Here is a 21735-nt window from a genome sequence, read left to right as displayed (position 1 = left end):
AAATCAATCAACCCCATCTCAGCTTTAGTTCAAATAACACGACACTTACACAGGCTAGTCCATTGAATTTAAGGGTGTTAAATTGGAATCGAAATCGAAAATTAAAATCGGATCCGAATCGAATAAAATTTGACTACAATTCGGAACTGAGGAACAGAACTGAGAGAGGATTTGGTTACTTCTCGGATCCAACGTAGGAACCAGCAGTCAGAACAGAATTTAGGTACCAATAGTACACGTTCGGTATGAGTACCGAATTTCAGAATCAAGAGGGACTTGGTCTGAATCTGGATTATACTAATACTCTCTGAAACTGAACCAGAACCAAAACCAAACCAAATATCTGGTTCTCGACCAATTTACACCCTTAATTGAACTTGAACCACTCCTGTAAAAGCATCGATTAAAATAGATGAAGATTTACCCAAAAAAAATACAGAGAAAATAAAAGGATAAGATTTCGGCCATTTTCCATGTAGGTCAACACCATTCAAACCAACCGACAAAAACTAAGATTCATAATAGAAAAATTCCACAACTATAAGATTCATGAGTTCTGGGCTTCTGGTAAGTGAATCAGGGACAGAGTAGTATTGTGTAGGATTGCAGGAGCTTAAGGTTGAATCAAATGTGAACCATAAAACCCTAAAATTTTGCTTTTTGAGTGGAGTCAAAGAAGTACAAAATAATAATAAAAAGTAAACCCATAAGAAAAAGAAAAAAAAAAGTTAAAGTCCCATGCAACCAACGTTCCCATGTCCTTAATTATACGCTGTCGTTGCTTTGGCCTTGGACAATTCTACGCTTCTATGACATTCTTCTCTCTCTATCTCTCTATTCCTTTCACTCTCTCAATCAAACTCCGCAGTTGAAGGCCGCCTCAGACTCAAATAAATGCAGCCGTAAACCTTTACTATTCTACTTGGACATTCTCATCTCAATACTATGAAATATTTTTTTTAAAGGAGAATGACTTCAACTCATTTGGGTCGTGTTGAGATATTAGTATTATATTAAAGAATGACTTCAACCCATTCAACTCATTTGGGTCGTGTTGAGATATTAGTATTATATTAAAGAATGACTTCAACCCAAATAGGAAGAAAATATGAATGGAGAAAATTTATCTTCTAATAGTCCTTTCTCCCCATTTTGCTCGAAGGTCACCCTCTTCTAGTCCCATTCCACAATCTATTTGCCATATGGGTGAAGAGAAATTTGATCCAAAATTAAATAGATCGTTTTACCCAATTTTGAATATGATACAAAATAATGACATTATAACTTTAAGTGAGAAAGAATATTAATCAGTGGCGTGGTTCTTATGCCCAGACACAGGAGTGGATAAAAAGACCATTTAATCTCGAGTGAAATTGAAAATCTCATCCAAACTAATTTCTTTGTGTACACTCTCATTGGTCTCATACATTAGTATATATAAACCAAAGTTTACAATAAGGTAAAAATTACAAATGAAAAAAAAACTTTATTTTACAATGAAGCAAAAATAAAACAATTCCCACTAAACAACTCCATCCCATGATGCTCCTAAGTCCATGCTTATGACATGTCTTTCGCAAAAGGCAAGGACGAAGTTCTTTGGTTAGGGGATCTGCAACCATATCATTTGTACCAATGTGTTCTACTGCAATGTCACCTTTCTTGACTGTCTCCTTTATATTCAAATACTTGACCTCCATATGTCTAGACCCTCGAAGTCCTTTATTGTTGTTTATAAACAACACAACAAAGTTGGTATCACAATATATTTGAAATGTACAATGGTCAATATATTCCTTTATGAGATTCCTGAGCCAAATAGCCTGAGTAGTTACCCCATAGCATGCTACAAACCATGCTTGCATGGTCGAAGTGGTCACTAATGTCTACTTTGTACTCTTCCATGATACTGCCCCTCTTGCCATCAAGAAAACATAACCTGATGTGAATCTCCTATCATCTTGATAGTTAGCAAAGTCGAAATCTGCATAACCACTAGCTTCGGGTCAAGAACGTGTCTGTATGTCAACATATAATCTTTTGTCCTCTTTAAGTGCCTCAATACTTTTTTAGTAGCAACCTAGTGGCTATGATCAGGATCTGCCAAGAAGTGTCGTCACAAAGGCAATAGCTGGTCTAGTACAGACCTGAGCATACATGATACTACCAAGTGCACTAGCATAGGGTACCTTCTTCATTTCATCCCTCTCAGCTTCATTTTTGGGGCATTGTGATGAGCTCAGCTTGTCAACCTTGAGAATAGGAACATTTCCAGGTTTGCAATCCAACATACTGAACCTCTCCAAAATGCGATCAACATATTCCCTCTGAGAAAGATTTAATATACGACGAAAACGATCCCTATAGATCTGAATGCCAAGGACAAAAGAAGCTTCACCAAGGTCCTTCATGTCAAATTCCCTAGATAATAGGTGTTTTGTCTTATGCAACATTCTAGGTCACTACTAGCAAGCAGAATATCATCCACATAAAGTATGAGGAAACAGAATTTGCTCCCACTAACCTTGTGATATATACACTGGTCCACTTTGTTTTTCACAAAATCGAATGAATTCACAACACTGTTAAACTTCAAATACCACTGCCTAGAAGCTTGCTTGAGATCGTAAATAGATTTCTTGAGTGTACACACAAGATGATCTGAACCATCTACAGAAAAACCCTCAGGTTGAACCATATAGACCTCATCAAAGTTTCCATTCAGAAAGACTGTTTTTACATCCATCTAATGCAACTACATATCAGAATGAACTACCAATGTCATGATCACCCTGAAAGAATTCTTCAAAGAGACTGGAGAAAAAATCTCATTGTAGTCTACTCCCTCTCTTTGAGTGAATATCTTGGCTATCAGTCTAGCTTTAAACCTCTCAACTTTTCCTTTGGAATTCCTTTTAGTCTTATACACCCATTTGCAACCAATGGACTTACAACCCTTAGGTAATTCAACAAGCTCTCAAACATCATTATGTTTCATCGATTGCATCTAACCATAAATCTGTCTGAGAACTAAAAACAACACCCGAATAAATAACTTGATCAATCACACAACCAATGTCGTAGTCATTTTTTCCCAAATAGACCTCATAAATTGATGATATGGCTGACCTCCTTACCCTTGTGGATTTTCGTAATGGTGCCACCACTGTCTCACCCTGAATCTGGGGAATATCATCTGAAACTACATCAATGATACGATCATGAACTATATCCTGATTAAGAGGAATCTCATCAGATGCTACATCAATGTTCGGAACTACATCAATATCAGGCTCCTGAACCCCAATAGTTGTAACCAATGGCGTAGTGTGCACCACATCCATATGTCTAGGTAGAGAAAAAGATATAAATGCACCAACCATACCACTATCTTGAATAGTCTAAGAACAATTATTCTTTTTGGTCACATCAAATTTCAGAAACTTCGTTATCTGTGATTCCACAATCCTAGTACCTCCGCAGAGATTATAAAATCGATATCCCTTCAAATGATCTGGGTAGCTAACAAAATAGCAACAAGTAGTCCTGGGATCCAACTTGTTCAAAGTCAAATTATATAACTTCACTTTTACAGGGCATCCCCAAACTGTAAGATGGTTTAAACTGGGTTTACGGCCGGTCAACAACTCAAAGGGGGTCAGAGGAACGACTTTAGAAGGAACACAGTTAAGGATATAAATAGCAATTTTCAAATCCTCTCCCCATAAGAACTCAGGTAAATTTGTCCTACTAACCATATTCCTCATTATATCCATAAGTTGGGATTTCAATGGATCGGTTTGGGCCAGATTTTTTGGTTTTGGTGTGGCTTTTAGGGAAATCAAAACCGAACCAATAAGAAATTTTTCAGTTTCGGCTCGGTTTCGATTTCGGTGCGGTTTGGTTTCGTGTCGGTTTTGGTTTATGATAACGGGTTGATAGCGGTTTGGATTTGGTTCTGTAGTGGGTTTTTTAAAACGGGTTGGATTTGGTTTGTGCCTATTTTCAACTACATAAAATATTTCATTAGCCCCACACTTAAAAAGGATATCAATGGAAGAAGCATTGTTACAAATCAATTTCCTTATTTTCATAACCTCATACTCATTGATTTGTAACAATTCTCCTTACAACCATAAATTTACTCACTAATATTGATATCAATTCAATTATTCATAACCTTATACTCATTAATTTTTTATCGGTTTCATTTGGTACGGTTTTTGGTTTGTTATCGATCGGTCCGGTGCGGTCTGGTTTTCAGTCGATCTCGTCATACCCCAGTCCAAAAACCAATCCAATAAGGACCAATTTGGTTTGGTCCGAGTTTTTTTTGTCAGTTTTAAGGGTACAGGCTAGGTTTTGACACCCTTATCCATAAGGGTACGCTTACTCCTTTCAGCCATCCCATTTTGCTTAGGACTTCCTGGCATAGTAAACTGACCAACTATCCTAGAGTCTTCTAAATATTTGGCAAACGGGCCCTTAAGCTGTCCAGCATCGTCATGTCTGCCATAATACTTACCCCCACAATCAGATCTAACAATTTAATAACTTTTTCCAACTGTTTCTCAAATTTAGTCCTAAAAATCTTGAATTTGTCAAGAGATTCAGATTTTTCCTTAATTAAGAACAGATAGCCATATCGGGAATAGTCATCTATAAAAGTGATGAAATAAAAATTTCTACACAGTCCACTAATATTAGTATGAATACCTCAATTAGGTCAGAACTACGGACTGCAGTTTTGTTCTTTATCTTAGTCATCTTTCCCTTACAACAATCCACACAAGTTTCTAGGTCACTTTCAATAGTAGGTAGGATGTCAGACTTTATCAACCTTTCTACTCTTGCCTTATAAATGTGACCTAGCCTCTTATGCCATAAGGTGAAGGACCGTTCCTTAGGTAAAGGCCTTTTGGAAACAACATTTTCAACATTATAAGAAACATAGATATTATTGGGAGCTAAACACAATCTATATAATCCAATGGACATAATGCAGGAACCAACCTACTTGAATTAAAAAATAAATTAGTCATACTGTTCTTTATTTAAAAATGGTAGCCACTCATGTCCAAAACTGAAATAGAAATTAAATTCTTCCTAAAAGACGATATATAAAAAGTGTTCTTTATTGTCAATTTAAAACCAAAATCTAGTAATAAAATGATATCTCTTACGAACTCTATGTCAGCATATCAATTGTTTTCCACAACAAGCCTTGATTCATTCTTGTTTGGCCTCCTCCGATTTATAAACCCCTGTATGGTAAAAGCAACATGGTTAGTTGCCACGAACTGGATGAGACCTCTGATAGATTGGACTCACAAACAAAAGTCAAAGAATCATTACCTGATGGCTTGGGCTTGGATAACCAATTCTTGTATTTGTTGCAGTCCTTCTTTATGTGATCTTTCTTCTTGTAAAAGAAATAGTGATCACTCTTTTTCTTGAAAGAGTGAGCACTACTTCTTTTGCAACATGGTTAGTTGCACCGCTATCTAGCCACCATGAACTAGATGAGGCTTCTGATAGATTGGACTCACAAACAAAAGTCAAAGAATCATTACCTGATGGCTTGGGTTTGGATAACCAATTCTTGTATTTGTAGCAGTCATTCTTTATGTGATCCTTCTTCTTGCAAAAGAAGTAGTTATCACTCTTTTTCTTGAAAGAGTCTTTCCTAGGTCCCAAATTGTTAGTATGATCAGACTCTTTATTGGTTCCACTAGCATCTTTATGAGTATGGTTTTTAGATTTATTATTCTTACGGGATTTGGAAGTAAAAAGAGAAGTGTGGGTTTTATCTTTCTTTAGTTTCTTTTCCTCATATACAACCCTAGAAATAAAGTCATTGATGCTCCAGACTTCATTTTGGGAAATATAATTGGTTTTAATGATACCAAAATCAGAAGGCAAGGTATTAAGGACTTAATGGACAATCAAGGCATCAAGGAGAGAAATGTTCAAGGCTTTGAGTATGATTTGGTAATCAACCATCCTAATAATATAATCCCTACAACATCTCCAGAACCATCATATTGCATATTACATAACCCTTGCAAAAGTTTCCCAATCTCGGCATTCAATGAAACTTTATATCTTTTGAAAATTGCATCTAGCAATTCCCTGACAGTATACTGGTCAGGCAATCCACTCTTCAAGTGATCCTGGATTGACCTCTTTATGGACAATATATAGATACAATTACTCTTCTCCCATGCAGCATGTACAGATTTTTCATCCTCAGTACTAGCAGCAGTAAGGTCCATTGGTCTATCCATAACAAGGGACGTATGCACATCTACTATTTCCATGACAAACATAATGTCCTCTTTCCACTTCTTAAAATTTAACCCAATAAAAATCTCAATAGTGACTAAGTTATTGTTGATAGAAAAGGTAACTGAAAAATAAACAATGAACAATATAAATAATTAGCATGATGTAAGAATGATATAGCTTTAAAACCATATAAGCTTATCAAAAGAGAATTTTACGCACATCATTGTGAAAACACCATTGGACTGAATTCACAACATGCAATTGCAAAAATCTCAACATACCAACGGCCATAGGAATATATTTCAACCTTCAAAAATCCACCACCTTGGGTGTGTAAACTTTCTAGGGTCAGTCAATTCTCATTGAATGATGTGTATGTTCCCTTTCAAGTACCAACACATGATCACCATCTTTGGGTGTATGATCACACATTAGAGTTGAAGGATATCTCATAACTTGATGAGACTTTATAGATCCAACAAAGAGGTCACTTTGGCGGCTACATCCTGTTTAACCCATGAAACCCTCTTTGAGATTTACCAAAAAATACTCACATCCATATTCAATTTATGTAATTTTACAATTTATGAAAAATGTTTAAATTAACACAAAACATGCCAATAATTATATTTATTAAGGTAGGTACTCCAGTGAGTCGATAAATCAGTACAGTTCCCACTGGATCGAACCGACATATTGCAAAAAGGGTGTGCAATATTTGAATGCCAAAAACGTTGAAAATATGCACCAAAAGTAATAGCAGAACATACTTTACTGTAGATCTCAGAAAAACAGACACAATGCAAAAAAAACCAGGGCCCAAACAGACCTTCCACGTGCTGCCACGCGTCAGGAGAAGTTTGCTGGCAAGGTGGCGCATGAGCGTCACACGCCCTGGCCAGGCCACACTAGCCCACACGCTGGGTCTGGGCCAAGTCTGGATGGGCTAGGTCAGGTCTGGCTAGCTCGGTTCTAGCTTAGACTAGTTTTGGCTCAACCGGTCCGACTCTGTCCGGTCCAATCGGTCAACCAAAAAATAGGTCGCATTTTCAAGTCAATGAAAAGGGTTGACCTGACCCGACAATGCACGTTAGCATCTTATGATGGTTAACGGCACACAATAGCAAACCCTAATAATTAATTATTATTTAATTAAACCAGATCGACGAGTGAGATCACCCGTCGCTTCCGACGGCGGCTAGTGGCGATCCACCCACCTTTCTACTTATTTTTCCGAGCTCTACAATCCTATATATTCAGTGTCAACTTTTGCCGAACAAAAATTCCAGTAGAGACCTTAAAGTTCGTACGGGTTTTTCCAAAATTGGAAAAAACCCTAAAAACCTTGATTCGAAACAAAAAAAAAATTCGATTCTACAACCATGATATATTATTTGTGGATCCAATAGATTCAAGAGCGGATCTATGTCGGCTTTGATACCATATGTTAGATTATTTATCCCAAAGGGAGAAAAACCCATAAAAAATAGGATCTCCATAGACTAAGGGTGTCAATTTGGGACCGGAACCGGGAACCGTCCCAATACAGTCCCGCTAAAACCCGGTACCGTACCGTCCCATCAGTAAATGGGATGGTACTGGTATCTGATTTTGGTACTGAATGATAAATGGAACGGGATGGTTCTGGGACGGGATTCCCAACGGTACCAGTACCGAAATACCAATAAGGTACCGGGATGGTACCGGACATACTAGTACCGTTTAAAAAGAAAAAATATATAAGATCTTTTTTTTTTAAGGAAAAAATAGGATATAAGAATTATGATGTATTAGGGTTTCATTAATTACGTTGTGAATATGAAGAGGAACAATGAACAGCCGTAGCTTGAAGCCTTGAAGCCGTGAAATCTCGCCTCTCAAAATCCTGGTTCAGTGCTACTCTCTCTTCCTGTAAGCAACTTCATGTACCAGTTTTTCGTTTTTCCATTTAGTAGTACCATGTGATAGTGGCATGTGTGATAATAAGCTTTTGTTTGGGAAATCAAAGAGGACAATCGGATTTTTCCATTGCTATCATGTTACTTTTGTGAGTTTTGTCCTATCTATCTTTTTTTATATATAAATTTGTCATTTCTATCTTCCATTGTTTGATTAGATTATTATAATAAAGAATTCCATTATTTGATTAGAATAAAGAGATGGGAAGGGAGAAGCCACCATGAACTTGCTTCCGGTCTTGTTTTGGGAAAATCAAAGAAGAATGACAACAAGTACACAGTGACACAATGACACAAAGACACAATGACACCCCATTCCTATTCTTAATGTTTTTACTTTATCCTCTCTATCCTCTATTATTTGATTAGAATAAAAAAAAGTGAAGAGGAAAGTTGTATTCTAAAAAGTTTCTCTCTTTCTTTTCATACGTTATATTACAGTGAAGTAGTGAATTGTAATTTTTTTTGGAGAAGTCATACACATGGTTTCTGTGTATCTTTAAGTAATGTTAATATTTATCTATTAAAGTTTGAGTTTAAAATAGATTTTTATATTGTGCTTAATTTTAATTTAATATTAATTTTCTTTTAGGTGCCTATTTAGGGTGATTATTATTTTCATTGTGCAAAATGGTGGATGTTCAAATTACTTCGGCACCCAAACCATCTAACAAAGATGGTGACACTGTCAAGTCTTCTTCCCCTAAAGCTAAGAAGACTAGGAAGAGAACTTCGGCCTGTTGGAATCCTAATTGGTTTAAGGAATTGGACAAAAAAAAATTTAATGATAATAGGCCGAGGGTAGAATGCCTGAAGTGTGTGTTGGAATTTTTCAAAATATTGATGTGGACTTTTAGTCCCACATCGGCTATGAAAGGAAAGCTCATTGGGTTTATATGTGTTAGTAGTAAGTAGTTATTATTATCACATGTAATGCTAGAAGAGATTGTACGGTGCACTTGCGAGCGAGGACGGTACCCGTCCGAGCGCGTATGCGTGTGCGTGCGCGTGCGCGTGCGTGTGGCACAATGTGGAGCTTTGATGGCGCACTTTGCACTTCGCACGTGCTCATCGTCGCAGTATGTCGCCTTAATTTTTCGGGATCGACGGTGTCTGATCAAAGGGTGCTTAGGATCGATCCGACCGTTGGATCGGTGGCTGATCAAAGAGGGAGTGCAATCCTTGGTTTAACATTGACCCCAAGAGTTGCAGCCCACACGAACAGCCAAGGGAGCCCAGCCCAATAGTCATGACCTGTCAGGTCAAGCCATATGAGCCAATGGGTGTGACCCATCCGAACAGGCCTTGTGGGCCTATAAATGGGCCACGAATTCTCTCACCCATATGATCAAAAAATCTCTCGATAGCTTCACGAGTTACTGTCCCCAACCAAGATACCGCCCTGATTTATCTTGGGAGGCAGGTTTGCCGCAACCCTTTGCGGGATTAGGAGGGTGCAAATCGTCTTAAGGACAGAACGATTTCGTTCGACTCAGGCCTTCTTACTGTCCTCTCCTTTTTGTTCAGACTTCTAACAATCTTAAGACAGCATTTGCTCAATGGAGGAGACTGCAATCATGAAGATACCTGGGAATGAGATAAGCAAACTTGAGAAGTTTGATGGGTCATTTTTCAAACGTTGGAAAGGGAAGATGTATTTCTTCCTCACTGCTTTGAAACTTGCTCATGTCCTGAACGAAGAGAAGCCAGCAGCACCGACACCGATAGACACCACTGCAGAAGCTTCAAGTGGAGAGACACCGGTGCAGATACAGCAACGCCAGAAGTGGGACCAAGACGACTTCATGTGCAAGGGCTACATCCTCAATGGGTTATCAAACACACTTTATGATGTGTATGAGCCCAAATTTGCAGACAGCACGTCGAGAGAACTATGGGAGGATCTCGATAAAAAGTACAAAATTGAGGATGCTGGCAACAAGAAGTTTCTTATAAGTAAGTTGTTTGATTACAGGATGGTAGGAGATAAGTCTATTATTTCACAAACCTATGAATTGCAAGGTCTCATGAATCAAATCATCTCTGAGGGCCATTCTCTTGACGAATCTTTCCAAGTGTCATCTATTATTTCAAAGTTACCTTTTGCTTGGAAAGATTGTCGGAAAGAGTTGAAACAGAAGAAGGATGCAATGACTATGCAAGAGTTGATTAAGTATATCCAAGTTGAAGAGAATTCTCGCAAACTGGATAAACTTGAATTGGAGGAAAAATCTCCAAAGGCTCATGTCATAGAAAATGCATCTTCTAAGGGCAAGAAGAGAAAGTATGATGGGAAAGGCACTGTTTCTGAGAAGAAAAAGGGTACATTTATTAACCCCAAAGCGGCTTGCTGGAAATGCGGAAAAGTCGGTCATTTCAAGAAACAGTGCAGAGTTTATATTAAGGAGAAGCAACAAAAGGACCAAGCCAACATGGTTGACAATGATGACTGGGCTGCTATAATGTCTGAGGTATATGCAGTGGGTGATGATGAGGAATGGTGGATCGATTCCGGTGCAACCAAACATGTTGCCAAGAACAAAAATTTGTTCAAAGTTTATGAACCTATAGCAGATGGACAAGATCTCTTTATGGGAAATTCTTCAACTGCTAAGGTCATAGGTAAAGGCACAGTGGTTATGAATCTCACATCCGAGAAAAAGCTTACTTTGAATGATGTACTTCATGTTCCTGATATTAGGAAGAACTTAATATCTGTAAGCTTGCTTGACAAACATGGATTTAAAATCCTGTTTGAGTCAGGGAACATCATAGTGTCCAAAGGGGGAGTTTATGTTGGGAAAGGATATGCATCGAATGGGATGTATAAATTTAATATGATTAATGAAAACTCATCTTTTGCTTACATTGTTTCTACTTTTGATACATGGCATTCTAGACTTGGGCATGTTAATTATAAGTGCATGAGAAATATGGTTAAATTAGGTTTATTACCAGAATGCACATCTTCTAGTCATGACAAATGTTCTGTATGCATCAAGTCTAAAATTGCTAGGAAATCTTTTAAGAAAGTAGAAAGGAATACACAACTCTTAGAATTAGTACATTCTGATTTGTGTGAGTTAGAAGGTATTCTAACTAGAGGTGGTAAAAGATATTTCATCACATTTATAGATGACTATTCAAAATACACATATGTATATCTGTTAAGGACTAAAGATGAGGCTTTGGAGAAATTCAAAATCTACAAAGCCGAAGTGGAAAATCAATTGGATCGTAAGATTAAAATCTTACGAACTGATAGGGGAAGGGAATACTTCTCCACTGATGATTTTTGTGAAGTTTATGGAATTATCCATCAAACAACGGCACCCTATAGTCCTCAACAGAATGGAGTAGCAGAAAGGAAAAATAGGACTCTAACAGAAATGGTGAATACACTTTTACTTACTTCTGACTTACCAAAGAATTTATGAGGGAAAGCATTAATGACTGCTTGTCATATAGTTAACCGTATACCCCATAAAAAGACTAATATCACTCCCTATGAATATTGGATGAAGAGAAAACCTTCTCTTGGATATTTCAAAGTATAGGGATGTAGAGCATTGGTAAGATTAACTGATCCTAAAAGACCTAAATTAGGTGAAAAGGCAATTGAATATATTTTCATTGGTTATGCCCAACATAGCAAAGCCTATAGATTTCTAACGATGGAATCTACAGAGACCGTTAGCCAAATTATAATTTTGGAATCTAGAGATGCTGAGTTCTTTGAGGATTCATTCTCTAGGAAACGGAAGAATGAAAATACAAACAAGGAGGATCAAGATATTGTTCAATCAAATTCGGAGAATAATGAGAGTGTTGAACTTAAAAGAAGTAAAAGAGTTAGAGTGGAAAAATCCTTTGGTCCAGATTTCTATCAATTCTTGGTAGAAGGAAACAGAAATGAAGTTACATATTCTTCTGGTATAATGTTGAACATGATCCATTGACTTTTCGAGAAGCCATGAATTCTCAAGATTCTGCTTTTTGACAAGAAGCTATAAATGATGAAATGGATTCTCTCATGGGTAATAAAACATGGGTTTTAACAGATTTACCTCCTGGATTTAAATCTATTGGTTGTAAGTGGATTTTTAAGCGAAAGCTTAACGCTGATGGAACCATTGATAAGTTTAAAGCTAGGCTTGTAGCAAAGGGCTTTAAGCAAAAAGAAGGCATTGATTATTTTGATACATATGCTCCTGTTGCTAGAATTAGTACAGTTAGATTGTTAATTGCTTTATCATCGATTAATAAACTTGTTATACACCAAATGGATGTTAAAACTGCTTTTCTAAATGGAGATTTAGAAGAAGAAGTTTACATGGAACAACCTGAAGGGTTTGTTTTGAAAGGTCAGGAAAGTAAGGTTTGTAAACTAGTCAAATCTTTATATGGTCTAAAACAAGCTCCTAAGCAATGGCATGATAAATTTGACCAAAAGGTTGTAGCAAATGGATTTAGAATAAATGAATCTGATAAATGTGTTTATTCTAAATTCAAGAATGGACATGGTGTTATAATATGTTTATATGTTGATGATATGTTAATCTTTGGTACTAATACAAGCACTGTTTTGGAGACAAAGGCTTTCCTATCTTCGTGTTTTGATATGAAAGATATGGGTGAAGCAAATATAATTTTGGGAATCAAAATTGTTAGATCCTCTAATTGTATTTCTTTAACACAGTCTCATTACATAAAGAAAATATTAAAGAAATTCAATCATGAGGACTGTAAACCAGTTGCTACCCCATATGATCATTCTATTAGATTAATTTCTAATGAAGGAAATTGTATATCTCAATTGGAATACGCTAGTATCATTGGCAGCTTAATGTATGCCATGCAGTGCACTCGTCCTGATATAGCTTTTACAGTTGGTGTTTTGAGTAGGTTTACTCATAACCCTAGACAAATTCATTGGAATGCAGTTTCTAGAGTACTTAAGTACTTAAAGGGCACAATGAATTATGCATTAAGTTATAAAGATTTTCCCGCAGTACTAGAAGGATACACAGATGCTAATTGGATCACAGGATCCGATGAATCAAAGTCCACAAGTGGTTGGATATTTACCTTGGCTGGAGGATCAATTTCTTGGGGATCCAAGAAACAGACTGTAGTTTCACACTCCACTATGGAGTCTGAATTTATCGCTTTAGCAATGGCAGTAAAGGAAGCAGAATGGCTTAGGGACCTCTTAACAGAGATTCCTCTGTGGCCTAAGCCAATACCTGCTATATCAATATCTTGTGATAATGAAGCAACATTATCAAGGGCTTATAATAAAGTCTACAATGGAAAGTCAAGGCATATCAGTTTAAGACATAGCTATGTAAGAGAACAACTCATCAAAGGAGTTGTGACTATTAGTTATGTAAAGTCAAAGGAAAATTTGGCTGATCCCTTTACAAAAGGCCTGGGTAGGGATGTGGTATGGAAGACTTCCAGGGAGATGGGTTTAAAGCTTTTAAATGAGAGGTAACCTGCAAGTGAAAACCAACTAGATACTAGACCAACATCTAGTCAACTAGTTCAATGGAAAACACTTGTAGTAATAACCGATTATGCACTTAACTAGTAGAGATAAGATCTCTTGACATCTCAAGGTAGTGCATGTTTGTATGGAGAAATCGACAGAGGGTATGATCAGTCCTTCAATGAGTCTATGCCTTATAGGAAATGCAAATCATACAATTGTATTTTATTAGATTCACCTATATAAGTGCAGGAAGTGGGGCCGCTTCTGCGAGATTCAAAGCTTGTCTCTAAGGCACTTATGAAAACCTAAGATGAAAGCACAAGGCCATAAATGTGCGGGTGTTATTGAAACTATGTTCAAGTAAGTCATACGTCTAGTATATTAGATTTGTCGCTATAAAATTCTAAGTTCAAGGCTACGGCTACTTCGTTTTTGACAAGTACTAATGTATTTTGACAACATAAAGGTTCAAGTCAAAAGACACCTTTATGTAAGTATGATTTAGAAGTACAGAGAGTTTATTGACTGAGGCTCAATTATTTTAAAAAATTAGGGGAAATTGTTAGAATTTTTCAAAATATTGATGTGGACTTTTAGTCCCACATCGGCTATGAAAGGAAAGCTCATTGGGTTTATATGTGTTAGTAGTAAGTAGTTATTATTATCACATGTAATACTAGAAGAGATTGTACGGTGCACTTACGAGCGAGGACGGTACCCGTCCGAGCGCGTATGCGTGCGCGTGCGCGTGCGTGAGGCGCAATGTGGCGCTTTGATGGTGCACTTTGCACTTCGCACGTGCGCATCGTCGCAGTATGTCGCCTTAATTTTTCGGGATCGACGGTGTCTGATCAAAGGGTGCTTAGGATCGATCCGACCGTTGGATCGATGGCTGATCAAAGAGGGAGTGCAACCCTTGGTTTAACATTGACCCCAACAGTTGCAGCCCACACGAACAGCCAAGGGAGCCCAGCCCAATAGTCATGACCTGTCAGGTCAAGCCATATGAGCCAATGGGTGTGACCCATCCGAACAGGCCTTGTGGGCTTATAAATGGGCCACGAATTCTCTCAGTCCATATGATCAAAAAATCTCTGATAGCTTCACAGTGTTACTGTCCCTGCAACCAGTAACAGTCCGCCTGATTTATCTTGGGAGGCAGGTTTGCTGCAACCCTTTGCAGGATTAGGAGGGTGCAAATACTGTCTTAAGGACAGAACGATTTCGTTCGACTCAGGCCTTCTTACTGTCCTCTCCTTTTTGTTCAGACTTCTAACAGTGTGGAACTATTTTACTTGCTGATACTATAAAAAATGGAACCTCTGGTCTTAATAAGCATATGAAATGTTGCCCTAAGCGTGACAATAAAGATGTAGCCCAAATGCTTATGACAACATCGGGAGGGAAGGTGACCATGAGGGATAGGCATATTGATCCAACAGTTGTACGGGAGATGGTGATGACATTGATAGTGAAGAATGAATTACCTCTAAAATTTATAGAGTATGAGGATTTTAGAAAATTGATGTTGTATATTTGGCCAGAGTACAAACCCATATCTAGGAACACTCAAATGTCAGATATTCATAAATTATGGAAAAGAGAGAAGGAAAAGACTAAGGAGTTAATCCTAAGTTCTCCAGGAAGGGTTTCTTTGACTACTGATCTATGGACTTCCATCACTAATGATGGTTACATTGTCCTCATAGCTCATTATATTGATAGATTATGAATTCTACAAAAGAAGATGCTCAGATTTACTATCTTGCCACCTCCGCATACTGGTGCTCATATTAGTGAAGCAATTGGGAAGATGTTGATGGAATGGGGGATTGAAATGAAACTATTTTCTTTTACAGTAGATAATGCTAGTTCTAATGATGTGTTTGTGAATTTTTTGAAGAGTAAATTAAATGCAAAAAATGCTCTTTTGTGCAAAGGCGACTTTTTCCATGTTAGATGTTGTGCACATGTCTTGAATCTAATTGTACAAGATGGAATCAAGTTAATAGATAGTTCTGTACAAAAAATTTGAGATAGTGTAAAATTTGTGAAAAGTTCTCAATCAAGAAAGATAAGGTTTATGGACAGTTGCAAGCAATTGGGAATCGCATGTAACAAGGCCTTGAATGCAGATGTGACTACCCGATGGAATTCCACCTACCATATGCTTGAGGGTGCAATCTTTTATCGTGCAGCCTTTGAAAATTTAGGTGAGTTGGACAATTACATGAGTTGTCCTGATGTTGATGAATGGATGAAAATTCTAAAGATCACCAAGTTTTTGAAGCCATTCGATGAAATCACAAATTTACCCTCTGGTACAAAATACCCCACTTCCAACTTGTATTTTCCTAGTGTGGTGAAAATTCATATTACCTTGCAAGAAGAGATTCTAAATGATGGAAACTTTATGAGAGAGATGGAGGATGCAATGAAGAAGAAATTTAACAAATATTAGAGTGAATATGCTCTGATTTTATCAACTGCAGTGGTTCTTGATCCCAGATACAAGTTGACTATAGTGGAATGGGCATATTCTAGGATTTATGGGAGTAAAGAGGTAGCTGAAGAGGTTGTTTCACGTCTCAAGACAGCATTGTACCGAATTTTTGAAGCATACAAGAGCATGCCAAATGTTGAAGATTCTATAAGTAATGTTGCTGAGGAGGAAGATGACTATATGGAGGTACATATAAATTCTATTTTTTATTAAATCACTCTTGTAATTATGTTCTATCAATCTTTGTAGGTTTTATGTTGCATATTCATTTCTTGATTGGATTTTACCATTTTGTAGGACTTCTCTAAATTTAAAAAAATGAAGGTAATTACAAGTTCAGACAAGTCTGACCTGGATCTGTATTTAGAGGAGCCACCAAAGGCTAATTCCAAGGAATTTGATGTTTTAACATATTGGAAGGGATGTGAGCAGCAATTTTCTAATCTTGCTCGAATGGCACGTGATATTCTCGCAATTCCTATTTCCACTATTGCATCTGAGTCGGCTTTTAGCACAGGGGGTAGGGTGATTGATAAATACCGAAGTAAACTACTACCCAAAAATGTTGAAGCCTTGATTTGCGTGCGGGATTGGTTGTTTAATGTGGATTTTGGAGGTAATCTTTATTTTTTTTTTCTTTTAACTTACAATAATTTGTTTTGTACTAATACGGTATTCATTTGTTTGTATATAGTTGATCCCTATACTGATGTTGATGATTTGGTTGATGCATTGAGTAATGTACTTACAATTGCTACTCCAACTGAGCAATGTACTACCTCCCAGGTGGATGTGTGAATGTGTGATGGATAATATTTAGGTATGATATTCAACTTGAGGGTTACTATTTATTCAACTTCTAGTTCAATTGGATTTAGAGTCACGTATGATACATTTGTCTCTCATTAAATGAGTTAGCATATTTGCATTTATTTACAGTAGCAACAAATTAAAGTTCCTAATTGGTTTTTTTTTTTTTTTTTTGCAGGCTGCATTGATAGTGCTTGCTTTATTATTATTTATGTTGTGGTTGCAGCCTACATGGCCATCCTGCCTAAGGAGAAAAAGTGTTGGCTGACCTTTGATAGTAGTTTCAGGAAGATATCATTTTTTATGTTCTTATGTTTGAGTTTTATAATTGTAATTTGATTTATTTAGGAGTCTTTTCTCTTGTGGAGGTTTCAAGTGATTGATCTTTAGTTCTGTTTTTATAAACTTGTTTGGTGATGACATTAAAACTATATTTGAGTTTGTTTATTTGATTATCATTAACTCTTAATTATAACCTTGAGAAGCTTATTACATGTGATCTTAGGGAGTTTGAAGAAGTAAAACTATGATTTCATAATTTAAGTTGCTTTATAAAAAATAGTAGACAGCACAACACTAATAAACCCGTCTCGTTAGGAACAATTAAACTTCTTCTTCTTCCTTTTTCTACAGTGCCTAGAACCGTTTAGGAACCAGTACCGTCCCATCCCGCTAGTAATTGGGACTGGGATCTAGGTTTGGTCCCGTTAACTAAATGGGACGGTACTGGGATTGGCACTTTTGATACCGGTACCGGTACCGTCCCGTCCCAAGTATCGGGAACCGTCCCAATTGACACCCTTACCATAGACCATTCAAGAACACAAGTAAAAAAATAGTAGGAGATCAAAGTAAAAATACTAACCTTGTTTCGAATCCATAGTGATGATAATCGCAGCGGAAAATATAAGACCAAGGTGTTTCCCCTCTATTCCCAATGAACTGGCTTAATGAGAAAGCTTTTTGCACAGGGTTGGAGATCTTTGTATTCCTGCCCTTTCTTTCCAGAATGCACTCTTTAAAATAATGATCTTGCTAGGCTAGAGGAGGACCTAGTTGTCTTTAAATAGGGTTTCCATATGGGTCTCACTTATCATAGTCCCAATAGAAACCAGCTTACCCACACTAAGTCGGCCCACATCAGACTTCTAAAACAACTCAATGATCTTCTTTATTAGACCAAAGTATTTTAGCCTGGTGGTGTAGGAGATTTAATAAAGAGTCCAAATAGAATTAAAATTCTAACACAAAATCGACCGGTCGGCTTGGGTTTCAAAACAAAACATAACTTAGGTTTTGTTTTGAGAGGTGCGATGAAACAAAACCTAAGACAGTCGTCTTCTTCCTCCCACCGTCTTCTTCATCTCCTAAAGAGAGACAACATGGGAGAGAGCTTTTAATAATTTATATTTGTAGTCATGGAGCTGAAGTCCTTCTTTGGCCCTTCCCAAGATAGACAACACGATTGCAGATATGTGCCTTGAAGTAAGCCCTGCTTCTTGAATCTGATCTTGTGGGAATCCATGGTTAATGTATCTGTCAGGTAGCACCATTGATCATAACTGCAAAGAAGCTCCATAGAATCAAGGTCCAGGGGGGGAAATTTTGGAAAAAAAGAAGAGCATTTCTCAAGGAATTTGAAAGTTCTGTGAACGGATATTGATTAACTCGAGATGCCCATCTAGAAGTCCATTCAAGCTTAAAAAGTGAGACACACGGGATCCAAATCCTCCAATAGAATCTTAATGGCTTGTCTGATCATATCCTCGTTGCAAAAAATGATGAATAGATGGCACAAAACGGCTTGACACGTTCTGTTGCTAGACCTGTTGCAAATGTTACAGCATATTGCTCTACGATCCCAACATCGAAACATCGATCTAGGAATCTCTTTTGGAAGAAATTAAGGCCAGTTCCACCACCCATAGCAGAATGAACAGCCACAATCCTGTTATCTACCTTTGCTTCCTTTACCTGCAAAGTACTGAGTGTAGGAAAGTGTGGGGGGCTTGGACTTGAAAAAAACAAAATCTGTGTTTATTTGATAACCCTTAGTTTTTATTTATAATTATGACTTGACTCTTATATAAGTTATAACCAGCTCTATATAAATAAATATGCATCTTAAACATGTTCCTAGTGCTTCTAATTCTAGCTGGTTTCTTAGTACAGGGGAAAAGAATGCTAACTGGTCACGTGGCTCCTGCGCCTAGACTTAGAAGCGCACGAAAGTCCTACACTACCCTCATGGAAAGGCAAAATTCCTACCCAGGATGATGCTTGTGCATGCACTCCCATTGGCCAGCATGAACATACACACTCTAGAGGCCTAGTCAGCGATATCTTTCCCGTTATTATATAAGTCTTTTAGTTCTGGCCCGTTAGGAAACCTGTCCCAAAACTGTGGCCACCTCATTTAATAACGGGATGAGTTAATTAATTGTGTGTTTTAGTGTGGGTCGGTTCCTGGTATTGTTTGAAATTGACACTCTTACCACAATTTGATGTACAACCAGAGAAGGTTTGAACCGGTGTCCCCACAGATCAAAGGATGAAACAAATTTTACGTAATAGATACCAGATCAAGGATTTAAAGACCAGCTAGGATTGGAGACTGGATTGGCAGCCGTCGATCACAATCTGGATCGGTCAATGCAACACGATCCCTGACTGATTCTCAGGCCAATCTAAATCCTAATCCTTGGAACCATGGTCCAGATTGGGCTCAAACCAGAATTTCCTGGATGGTTAGAAATGATAAAAGCCAACACGGTATTGGGGCCAATTGGGCTTAGGATTTGAAGCTAAATTATCCATGTTGTTTCAGGCCATGATTTTCTGCCTTGTGGATGGCTAAATTGGCTGTTATTATCAATTTTCTTTTCTGGTTAAAAGCCATTTTTATCATTAACTAAAAAAGTTACTGTTTAGATGGGTCATGTAACAATTTTCGTAATTTATCTCAACCATACCTTCCTTGTACAATGCATTGAACTCCAATTTCGTATTGGTTCAAATGTTTTCAAAAATATTGCTTCTTCAAAGTTTCTCAAAAGCTTTGTTTCGGGTGTGGTGGTATGCATGTATTGAAACTTGTCCACAAAATTATGTTGCCAGTCAACCCCAATGGGCTGGATTAAGTTGGTGTTTATATACGTGGGCTAGGTCTTGGATTCAATAAATTATATTTTTTAAACGATAGACTTCAAGTTCTTTTGGGCTTGGTTGTGACTTAATTTTAAGTGATAGATTTCTGTTTTTGGGCCTAATGTAAGGCCCAAGGCCCTATAAGGAATTGACATATATATACATTGTATTTGTGTTTTTTGTTTATAGACATACCTTTACATAATATAAGTTGCGTGGGAAAAGATTAGAGGCATAGCTTCAGAATCTCCATAGGAGATTAAATCTTGTCCACTCATTTAATGGATACAACCCTTTTGAAGAAACTCCTTGGAGAGGCTTTTTGCCTTTTCATTCATTCATTCAACAACATTTTCTCCTCTATTATAAGTTTTTGAGTATTCTCTCTTTCTCTTCTTCTTTGTTTTGTGAGTGTTGAGCACAGTTCTTGGTGCCCTTAGTTGGGCCGGCCCAGGCCGGTATGGTGTGGTGTGCATATATGTGGGCTTAGTCTTGGGTCCAACAAGTTATATATTTTAGACAATTGATTTCAAGTTCTATTGTGCTTGGTTGTGACTTAATTTTAAGTCGTAGATCTTTGTTTTTAGGCCTGGTTTAAGGCCCAAGAATCAATACGAATTGACACACACGCACACATATGTCCTTTCTTTGGATATAACTTTACATATGGGTTGCATGGGAAAGGATTAGAGGCATAGGTTTGGAATCTCCATAGGAGATTGAATCTTGTCCACTTATTTAATGGATACACCCCTTTTGAAGAGACCTTGGAAGGGCTCTTTGCCTCTACAAATAGAGGGTTGGCTTCCTGACATTTCACTCATTCATTCAAAAACATTTTAGTACTCTTTCTCCTTCTCTACTTGTGATTGTTGAGCACAACTCTTGGTGCCCTTATTTGGCCTAGTAAGTGAAGTGTATCACTACTAGCCTCACAAGTTAGGGTTAATTGAGAAGTGTAGAGTTTCAAGAAATATTTCTATTGCCTTAAACATTCTCTACAATGGTGGAGATTAAAAATACATCAAGATAGCTTGCCCTAGTCGGCCATACAATTGTAGTAGGAAACGATCCCAATGGAAGATTGAATAGTAATAGAATAATAAATGTGATAATAACATAAATTAGATGTAGGAACCAAATATAGAGTTTCCTTGTGAGAGGAGACTCCATTTTGGTCAATACACTGTGTCAAGGTTAATCTTCTACTTTTCTTCTCCTCTTTCACTAAATTCAGTTTCTACTCTGTTATTCTGCAAATTCTGATCTTTGGGAACATATGGTTAAAAAAGCAATGTTAATTCTTCAATCATACACGTTAGAAGCCGATTCCCGTTCTGTCTCAGTGTTGAAAGTCCAGATTAGTTCTTTCTATCCAATTGATCTTCTTTGGGACATTATTGACCTTAAACAGTGTGTTGGTTCCTTTATCTAAATATTGTCCAATTTTTTCTCTGGATCTTCACTGTGTATGCCCACTTCTGATCAGCCATCAATCTGATGGAAGAGAACTTGATATTGAGTTCTAGACCAGC

General features: G+C 37.3%; 1 long non-coding RNA gene across 1 annotated transcript; it reads left to right on the top strand.

The window, feature by feature from the left end:
- Positions 1–5603: 5603 nt before the first annotated feature.
- LOC122662425 lies at positions 5604–18611 on the top strand. Its single transcript, XR_006333020.1, has 3 exons — positions 5604–5616; positions 12395–12402; positions 18447–18611. It is a non-coding gene; the product is annotated as an uncharacterized LOC122662425 (long non-coding RNA).
- The last annotated feature ends 3124 nt before the right edge of the window (positions 18612–21735 follow it).

This window comes from Telopea speciosissima, chromosome 5 (assembly GCF_018873765.1).
Source record: "Telopea speciosissima isolate NSW1024214 ecotype Mountain lineage chromosome 5, Tspe_v1, whole genome shotgun sequence".
Lineage (NCBI taxonomy): Eukaryota > Viridiplantae > Streptophyta > Magnoliopsida > Proteales > Proteaceae > Telopea > Telopea speciosissima.
The sequence above is the reverse complement of the archived record's forward strand: the minus strand, read 5'-3'. Positions and strand labels throughout refer to the sequence as shown.